Here is a 10,871-nt window from a genome sequence, read left to right on the forward strand (position 1 = left end):
TTTTTTACTTCAAGTTTTTAAATTCAGCTTTATGTTCATGATTCCATATCCACTGAGTTTTCTTTTGTACAAGTATCTAAAGTGTTTGGTCTGCTCTGCTAAGTTAGGTAGATATTTCCCAACAAAATTTATCATTCCTAGTAATCTTTGCACTCCTTTCTTATCTGTAGGAGGTGGCATGTTTGTAATGGCTTTAACCCTTGCAGGATCAATTTGCACCCCTTTCTCAGAGAGCCTTTCTTGCAGATATATTATTTCTTTGACCCTGATTTTGCATTTTTGTTTGTTCAGTTTCAAACCTGCTCTGTGAGCTCTTTCAAATGCCTTTCTTAGCCTCAAGTCATATTCTTCCATTATATTTCCCCAAACTAATACATCATCAGTATAAACCATAGTTCCATTAAAACCTTCAAAAATTTGTTGCACCTTTCTGTGAAATACTTCAGATGCAGAACAGAGTCCAAAAGGAAGCCTATGAAAGCAACACCTTCTGAAGGACGTATTGAAGGCACATCATCTAGTGCTATTCTTTTCTAGGGGAACTTGCCAAAATCCAGTAGAGGCATCCAAAGTCAAGAAATATTTAGCTTCTGCCATGTTGCCAAAAACCTCTCCTCTGGTGGGAATGGGAAAATGCTCCCTTTTGATGTATCTGTTCATTTGCTTAGGATCCAGACACAATCTCAAGGATCCATCTTTTTTTGATCAATTAATTTTTTTCTATTATGACCAAAAAGTTGGTTACTCTACTTTGTCTATTATATCCATGTTAACTAATCTATCTAATTCCTTTTTCAGTTTATCCCTTAGTACAAGGGGATTCCTTAGTACAAGGGGAACATTTCTTGGAGCATGTATGGTGGGAGTATTTGGCTCTCTTAATTCTATCTTGTACTCAGTTTGACAGTTTCCCTATGCCTTGAAACACATCATAAACCTCTTATTCTGTGTTCTTGCTTTCGAGTCCCTTAGTGGCATCCAGTCTCTTAATCAAATCTAGAATTGTACATGTTCACAAACAAATAATTGGCACTAGCTTTCCTGGGACTGTTACAAACTGAACTTCTATTATATTACCCTTGTGTCTAGCATTCAGTGCACAAACACCCTTGGTTGCAATCATGTTCCCATTATATGCTATAAATTTAACTTTCTTATTTTCATAGTAGTTTTAATTTTTTAGTTTAGTTTTAATTTTTAAAATAATGTATTATGATATTACATTGACCTGTGCCCCTGTATCTAATTTAAAAATGACCATTAATCCATTGGTGATGTTTTAATCCTCAGAAGAATTAATTTATTTTAGCATTGTGCCAGGGAGGAATACTTCCTCTTCCTTGTTGTATGTAGCATTCACCTGCTGTTTCTTGTGTGGTGTATCCTGCTCCTTTCTACAAACTCTTGCAAAGTGATTGAATCTTTTGTATTTGTTGCAGTGCTTACCAAATGCATGAGCATTGCATGGATTTGTGGCAACCCTCACAGCAACTGCAGCTGACTATTGTTTCTTCAAGCAGTTCTCTTTGGCCTCTGCTTGCCTGCTTCCTAGTGAGGGTCTCCTTTCTGTATTGTTTGTGTGTTGCCTTAGGTTTATGCATTTGTAATACTGTTTAGTTCAGCTTGTTCTGCTTTTTCCTCCGGCTTCTGCAGCCTGGCATTTCTCTCAGCTGCTTAGCACATTCTAACTGCCTTTTCCAAATTAAGCTCAGGATCCTCTAGCAGACTTTTCCTGGGGCTTGTATCCCTTATACCTAATACTATTTGGTAGGGGTATGTGAAGCAGGCCTTACTGAATTCAGATTTGAATTCGGCCCAAATCAGGGACAGTGATTTGATTAATTGATTCAGATCACTGTCCTTGATTCAATTCGGCCGAATCCAAATCTAAAGATTCGATGCTGATTCAGAGAATCAGCAATTTAGACATAGACACAGCTTTAAATGTTTTTTCTACATACCTTGAGGTACCAGCATGGCTTGCGAAGTATGGGGAGGGGAAGGGGGCCCTCCACGTGCTCGGTGGTGAACCCAGAAGTGGACCAGAAGTACTTCCGGTCCACTTCTGGGTCCACCAGAGAGCATGTCCGGAGGACCCCCTGCACCTGCCCAGCTCAGCAGTTGGCCAAAGGGGGGACCCCAGCTGCCCCCCAGACCCAGGAGGCACCAGTTGCCAGGCTGGGAGGGAAGGGGGGGGGGGCCAGTGTGCTCCCTGGAGAACCTGGAAGTGGATCAGAAGTGCTTCTGGTCTGCTGCCAAGTGCACTGGGGAGCCCCTCACAATCCTGTGGGATGCTCCATGTGGTCCAGCATCAAAGCATTCATGAGCTGCCTAGTACCTTGAGGTATGTAGAAAAAACATTTAAAGCTGTGTCTATGTCCGAATCTCCAAATCTTTCTGAATCTCTCCGAATTGATTTGGAGGGTTCTGATTCAATTCAGAGAGAATAAAGGGTCCTCTGATTTGATTCAGATTTGGAGATTTGGCCATCAAATCGGGCTGAATCTCCACCGAATCAAATCAGCAACCGAAGTGTCGCACAGCCCTACTATTTGTTCTCTGATCATGGATTCTTTTAGGTCTCCAAAGTTACTTGTCTGGCTCAGCAGTCTGAGATCTTTGACAAACTACTCTATTGTCTCACATTTTTTATGCTGTCTCATGTGGAAATTATACTGTTCAAAGGTTTCATTTTGTTTGGGTATACAATATTCCTCAAACATTTTTATTATTATGCCATAGATTTTCTGTTCTGCGTCTGACAGTTGTAAGCAATTTTAAAGAGACAGAGCTTCTGGGGCTGCTGTTTTTTCAAAAAAATAGCTACCTTGAGTGGATATTCCTTCTCTGTAGCTCCACTGGCTGTCATATATATGGTGAAGCTCTGCTTAAATTTCTTCCAGTTTTCTGCTGCGTTGCTGGATAGCTTTAACCCCTCTGGAATTCTGAGATGCTCCATTTTTCTGTCTTTCTTCACACCCTACTCCTGGTACCATGTATTAGTCTCGAAAGATCAAGGAGTTAAATTTATAAAATGATAACGCTTGTTTTTTCAGAAAGTCTTCTTCACCTACTGAGCCGTTGTTCCCTCCTGCAATCCCTGCGCCAGTGTAACAACTTATACATAACCCTCTTAAAGGTAACCACACCACATCCCTGTCTCTGTTAAATGATTACTGTCATACTCCTAAATTATCCTGAAGTTAAAATAAACACAGGAAATTACACATGAAGTCTGTGATGAAAAGATGGAAAGGGGAAGAACAGAATCATAAAATCAAGTATTCTACACTTCACTAAGATGTGGGCCTACTTTTGATCTCAAACAAGTTTAACAATGCAACTCCCTATGTTTCAGTGGAGTTAACTCTTGACTTATAATAGCACAATTAAAAGTTGTCTAGTACTTAGTCTTGACCTCAGATATATGGAGAAAGGGGAATGCCAGCACTATGTGATATTAGTTTAAACACAGGAGTTCCAGCAGATCAATACACACAATTGCCATTCTGTTTCTGTATTCCAAGAGCTATAATTAAAGATTAAAAACTGAACCTGTAAAGTAGTGTGGGGAAATATGATGTTTAGGATTATATAATGTTTGTTTCTCTAACCAGTAAAAAATTGTAGTTGATTGCAAAAAAAATAAGTTCAGCACTATTTATTTTGGATTTTTTATAGTGTCGGTAAAAATACAGAAAATGCAGAACTACTACAATAGTTTCAATGGTGGAGAAATTATTTCTAACTCCAGAGTTATTCAGAACAATTTTATATTACTTAGACTTTCACAGTGATAATTAAGATATTTAAAGTTTAATAACTTGCCCTCCCTATGGATTGCTAAGTTATACAAATGGCAAATACTACAGAAATACATGCTGGGCCACAATACCAATTGTAGGATAAAATTGGTGCACGTCTATGTTACTCCACTGCGATTAACACTATACTGATTTACACCAGCTGAAGATCTGGCCAAATATGCATATACACTATAAATCATCCTCTGCTGCCTCAACTCTAACATATGTGCCTTTAACTTTGGAATTTTGAGAGGGTAACAAATGCAAAAGTAGGAAAATAATTGGTGCCATCACAATTTTGTTTATATGTAATAAAATGTTAGTAACAAAAATACATATCATCAGCCCATGAGGCCTGATTCTTATTAACAAAAGGCTCCTTTATATAAGTATGAATAACTGACTTCCACTTTCAGGCCCCTTTACACTGTCTGAGTAGTACAAATGAGATTCATGTTCATTATTTTCTTTCTGACATTAAAAGAGGTGGATAAGGTTATCCAATGAATATAGTAGGATAAGATTGCTCTGTGAAGTCATTCATATTGGAAATATCATTATCCTACAAGATTATAGTATGTCTTAACTTTGGTAATATAAACTTGCAGTGTTAACACATCTACAATATACAGGAAGTCAATGAGAATGAGGAGGATTGTTAAATTGCCTTGTCATCACTAGGATTTTACTATGTGTTTGGCACCTTATGGGAGCTGATACAAGGTAAGAACACACATTTTGTCTCAGCGTGGATGCATAAAAGTTATGGATCATGAGTGGCAGGTGGGAAGGCAGGTTATGATCTCCAAAATAACAATCCATAAAGAACTTGGTAAATCAGAGGTTAATGGGAAGAGCAGTTCAGCTGACAGTTAATGGGGATGAATATTGCTGTTATGTAACATGCAGAAAAGCACTGGACAATTTAGATTTCTTCCTTTTTCCAACTGCCCCTTTTGGAGGGGAGTACATGAAATGCCTCCAGCCCCCTCCTGCTGACAGCCATAGTCCATCCTTCATTTTCAGCCTCCTTTCCAAAAGGTCATGCTCACTCTCTCTTTCATGTACATGACTAAGGGAGCAAGGCCAGTGCTCTCCACCACATGTCATTTGCTCATGATGGGAGCAGGGTACAATGTTTGTGTTACAATTCACATGCTTTTTGAGAGAACTGGTAATCAATTGTCCTTTTCCCTCCAAAATTTATTATATGAATGCCATGCCGCAGTTGGGAAGTTCAGGCCCTAAGGCTGTCCGTTAGTCATATTATTTTGCCTAGAATAACAGGGCTGGGCATACTTTTCCGTATTTTTTCCTCTTAAGACAAACCAAAGCTTATAGTATTTAGGCATGGCTTGATACTCTTGGTCATTCACTATTGCTTGTAAGTGTGCAGATGAAACTGACTTCCCAAATAATTAACACTACAGTAAATTGGAAGGGTGCACTGAAGACAGATATTATATCCCATTTTTACAGTGCAGTGAAACCACAAGCAGTAAAAAGGATATAAACATGCTCTCTCTAGTTTGAGTAGAAAAGTCTGACATATTTGACCAATTGTGCCAACATCAAAGATACATACACTGATAACATGCCATTTACTGTGCTTCACACAATGAATACTATGAAGCTATAAGGTCAGATTTTGTTATGGCTGCATTGGTGCAACCTCAAGGGCTTCAGTACAGTTGCTTGGATAGAACAGAACAAAATTTGGTTTGAGTGGGACAGAAAGAGCACTGCAAGAGAGATTCATTTTACAGCCAGCATTCACACACGTAAAATGAAGGCTGACATGTAAACAGGTAACATTTTATTTAAGATTTAAGATTTGTTTCTGATTTCTGCACAAAATGAAGACTTTTATTACTGGCTTAGGCACAGTCAGATCCAGTCTATGTCCTAGGCAAAGACTCTGTAAGGTATTTCTCCAGTCAGGTTGCTTTTAGTGTCAACATTTGCCCCTGTGAATGCTGCTGCTGAAGGCACAAATAGCCTTCGGCACAAATAGCACAAATGACTGTGTGGCATTTGCACGTCAGGTGTCCTATGTAGACTCAGCAGCTCATAGGACCAATCTCTCACTCGAGTCTGGAGTCTTAGAAATAAATCTTATCCTGACCAAGAATAGGACTGCTGGAAATTGTACGAAGAAGCCTATTTTCGTGATAACTCCACCTCACATGTGAAGAGGTTTAGGTGGTTTGGATCAACCTCAAGTGCACTTCAGCTTTTGCAGTATGTATAGTCCTGAAATGGTGATTGAGTTTGTAGTAATTTGTGACCTCTCTTCTGAAGACGTTATCTGGGTGTCACTTCAACCTCCTCAAATTGGGTGATATTGATAGAGAGGCAAGAATTTTTGGGGTGATATTTTTTGGACAAAATTGGGATAAAATGTGACAAGCTTTCCAATGCAGAGCATTCTAAATTTATCCCAACTATGCAATTGGTCCAATAAAAGCTATCACCCCCCAAAAATCCTTGTCTCTTTCATAATTCCTGGACCATCATGGCTATGTTACTTTAACACTACTGTGGTATTGACAGGAAAGAATGTAGAGCCAGAGATTCCGTTCATTAGCAGATCTCCTCTAAAGAGATGGTACTTGGAGTACCTCCTGTCCTACCCTAGAATTCACGAGGGTCATGGATAATTGCATTGCCCTGTGCCAGCTTTTGTGAAACTGGCTTTGTGGAATTATCATTGTCAACTCATGTCAGTATTTTTTCATCCAGAAGAGGAAGTTAAGTAATTCAAGCCAGAGAGCCCATCCTTTTTTGCACAAAGCCTACATTTTAAACAGGTCCCTCTGATCATAAAAGAAAACTACATTGGAACATGGGATCTGGGTGGGGAGGCGACATTTTTGTTAGCAAAGGCTTATGGAATGCATTGTCCTCTTTACAGCCAATTGGGGAAGAAGCCAGGTGTTGTAAGAATATATTTACCTTTAGAGCTGTCTGAATAACTGATTTTTAGTTCACTGATCAAACAGAACAACATTTACAAAAATCTTCTGGTTTTCTCACCGAAATAAGTAGCATGGGAAAAATCATTTTGTATCATTTATAGACATTTCATTTTTTTAGAAGTAAAGTAGGTAAATTGCAGACAGAAGCAACTTTGTAATACAAATTAAAATAATAATTTCTAAATATTTCAACAGTTCAATTTTTACACACCAGTTTTAGTTTTGGCTGAAACAATTCTATTAATTCACTGTATTTTTCAGTTGACCTGAATATGTATTTTTCATCAAAGTTTTGCTCCAAAATATTTCACTCTGATTACTCAAGGGCATGCAAATCCAGTTTGATATACTGGCTGTGTTGTGATAGCAGACATATAAAAGTTATGTTCAGGAAAGCAGATTTGTGGAAAAAAACATTCTATAATATGATTATTATTGAAGTACAAGTACTCTAATTTTGCTGGCTAGTAATATATATCCTTCTCTTCCCTGATGAAAATAAAAAGGTTACATTTTGCAGAAATGGAGTTTTGAATTTTGGGGCCAGTTTTGTCCATCTGCCTATAACTGTGGCCTGTAAAACCTAGCGGCTAATTTTCTCCACAAGTAAAGGCGTAACTAGTCAGTATTGCAGTCTGGGCAGTACTGTGCACCCCTCACCCTATGCCTTACCTGTTCTGGCTCATGTCTCTGGTTCTTGGTCCAGATCCAGGGAAGGCAGGGAAGTGATGGAGGTGTGGAAGACCAGCCAGAGGTTCACTACTGTGTAGGGAGAAATGTCACCCCAGTTTTTTACCATTAAAAGGTGGCCAAAAAAAATGATGGCCAAAAATGGGGTGACACCTCCCCCAAGCAGAAGTGAACCTCTGGCCACTCTACCACAACACATAGTTGCTGTTTTCCTTCTTTTCTTCCCTCCAGACAGCCACACTGCTGCTGCTGGAGCTAGAGCAAGGAAGGTATAGGGTTCAGAGGGATAGGGGCCAGGAGGGTGAAGCACCCCCTCCCAGCTCCTTTCTGGAGCCCCCTTTTAGGCAATACCTGGGGCTCATGCTGTGCTCACCCAGACATCATTACATTCCCATCCATAACTATCAATTTAGAGTAACTTCAAGAAGGCAATAGGGCTAGCAACAGACATTCAGAAAGCCCAAGCCTGAATTGATGCCATCTCTGCAGGTTAGTCTAACCTGGCTAGGCTAAATCAGTTTTGTAACCAGACAGACATCCCAGAAATGCAGGCACATGCCTGCAGTGGCTCAGGCTAGAAGCTGGGGGGGGGGGGGACGGGACGGGACTAGAGCAGTCCTCCCTTCCTTCCACAGCTTGGAGCTGACAGGGGCATGGCCAGGCTCTGGCAGGACACTGGGATTAGGCCAGCAGGGAACTGATAACAGTGTTTATCACCCAATTAAGAAAACAACGGAGGGACAATACCAGCTACTTGTTGATTCTATCTGTTGATTCAACATGGACTGTAGACAGCATGTGTTCTGCTGCCTAATACACAGATACCTCCTCATTAAGGTGAAGGGGAGGGGGGAATTCCTGCTTAGCAGGGTGTGGTGAGGGAAAGGGGTGAAGCCCACAGTATCTGGAGCCCCAGCTAGGGAGCAGAGGGGAGGGGTCAGCCCTGCTGTGGAGCAGAGAGCCCCACCCATCCCAGAGAGCATGTTGGGATGCTGGGGGTGTCTGGTTTATCTTAAACCAGCAAGGGGTCTGGGACAGACATTGCATAAATTGGTTTGAACCAAATCAGTTAAGTCTGATACTACATTCCACCAGGTTTATCTCAAATCAGTTTCAGCCATTCTCAGATTGGTTTATGTGCACTGAACATCTGTTTTTTTACAGGTTTAAAACAGTTTCTGATCACTTAGACCGGTTTATGTATAATGTCTATCCCTAGCCCAGATGTCCACTGGCATGATGCCTGCATGGAAACAGACTTGTACAAATGAGTGATTGCACTCAAGCTTATCCTTGTAAAGCTCTTCATTAGTTAACATTGTATCTTTTCTGTGGGGTTAGTTGTGTTGCTGTGGACCAGAAAAATCAAGAGCATCTGTCAGCTTGTCAACACATCAGAGCTGTTGTTGGCTGTACTCCTTCCCAATACTTGTAAGGGGAAACCTAAAGTGCTTTAGGAGTGGGTGTAGGTCCTTGAGGAATGTGGTAGCATTTCTGGGAGCTGTGCTGTGACAGGTCTGGAGTGCAATTGGGTCATTTTATTTAGATTAATAGTAAATTTGTCAAAAACAGGGATTTGCGGGGGGGCGGTATATTTGAAATGCAAGTCAAATCTGGCAAATAATTTTGGCTGAGAAATGGAGGAAAAATCGTAAGAATCTTTGAAAAAATAATTTTTTCATTTTTAAGTGAAATATTTCATTTTGGAATGGCTGCAGTGTTTTGTTTAAACTTTTTTACTGTTACTTTTCAAAATGTATTTTTTAAATATAAATTTACCTACATTTAAAGGAGGGGGGAGAGAAAAAAGGCAAAAGAAGTAAGTAACTTGAAAATGAAACATTCATTTAGGGTTGACCAAAATGACATTTTCATTTTTTTTTGTTTTGCTGAAAAGCCAGAAAAAGTGCCACCTTGGATCAACTTGATCCCTTTTTTTTTTAAAACTGATATTATGCTTTAGCCCCAACGCCAAAACCCCCCCCATTATGTGGTTGTAGTAGAAGGAACAGACACTGCAGTCTGGAAGACAATGTCTTAATGTTCTGCTTGGGAGATGTACATATAGCAGGTGCAGGATTTCGAAGCTAAAGGCAAGTGCCAGCTTTATGGCAGCAGGCACAAACTTTTTGTTATGCATTTTGTTTTCATTAAGGCTAACAAGTAGCTTATCTCAAATCATGAACAATAAGTGAGAGACTCTCTGGCACTCCCAGGAGTCCTGTAAGAACTCAAGAAAACTTTTGTTCTTGCTAAAAATAGATTGTTTCAGTTGAAGCTGCTGTCATTACATCATATGAAAAATTACTTTTAAATTCCAAAAATAATTGGTGCAACTGAGGTGCACAGAGAACTTCCAGAGCACATAGTCACACTGAGTTCTAGCCAAGTCTACCAAAGTCTTAACCTCAGAGCCCCATCCTATACTGTTTGTATAAACCAGACTCCCACTGTCTTCAGTGGCAGTATGGGATCAACCAGGTTTGTGTAATTGATAAACAATGAGTCCAAGGAATTCACAGCCCCTCTCAGCCAGTTTTAAAAATGAAAAGAAAACCCCAAAAAACCAACAACCCCAAAACACCTCTCCACAGAGAATAACAATAATATAAGACATAATTTTGGTCATTACTAGTGTAGTGAGCAATAGATACTTTTAAATCTTTGTCTTCCATAGCTATTCCTAGTTTACCTCAGTGTAACAAGAAGGCAAATCAGGCCCATAATTTAAATATAACATTAACCAGCTTGCTTAATTCTTCCAATTACAACAATAAAATTCAGGAGTAACTCCACAGAAATCTAGTGATATTAGACTGATTTAAGACATGCGTACATACAATTAGAATTAGTCTTTCTATATATATATTAAATTAATCACCCAATGAACTTACTAAAGATTCTAGAACATAAGCCTTGATCCTTCAAGTTGTGTACTTAAGATGGGAACCTGTGTCTGCTGAGGCCTATAGTTTACAGGATTAGGTGCTTAGATGCATGCAGAAAGACTTAAAATAGATTAAAATGAGGATTTCCAAGATTTACTTACATGCAATAAATTCTTCCTCCAAAATGCCAAGCTTTGCTTCTGGTCAGTCAGTTCACTTATGCTGTTTGAACAAAAATAATATGTTTGTATCATATAAATAAGTGAGGGTATATATTTGCCACTCCAACCATCTATTTCCCCCGCTTTCCCTATACACTGGATTTCTTAACTTTTGTTCTAATATAACCCTGTCTGCAGTTTTAGTCTGTTGCAAACACAGGTCTAGCAAACTTGCTATCTGAGCTCACTCATGTTGTGCAACTGTTACAGAGGAGGGATTTCATTCATTCAGTAAACCAGTCCCCCTCACCAGCCCACTGCAGGTGGGGATCCAGGAGCAGGTGCAGA

The 10,871-nt window shown here is 39.6% G+C and overlaps 1 protein-coding gene across 1 annotated transcript in view; it reads right to left on the bottom strand.

Moving 5' to 3' along the window:
* The window catches only part of GABRP (gamma-aminobutyric acid type A receptor pi subunit), a 37,236-nt gene extending 26,663 nt beyond the window's left edge, over positions 1-10,573 (bottom strand). Inside the window, exon 1 of the mRNA XM_006015731.2 lies at positions 10,524-10,573. The gene's annotated coding sequence lies outside the window, so the exon portion shown is untranslated. The remainder of the gene's footprint in view (positions 1-10,523) is intronic.
* Positions 10,574-10,871: the final 298 nt, after the last annotated feature.

The sequence above is a fragment of the Alligator sinensis genome, unplaced genomic scaffold (assembly GCF_000455745.1).
Source record: "Alligator sinensis unplaced genomic scaffold, ASM45574v1 scaffold156_1, whole genome shotgun sequence".
NCBI classification, from domain to species: domain Eukaryota; kingdom Metazoa; phylum Chordata; order Crocodylia; family Alligatoridae; genus Alligator; species Alligator sinensis.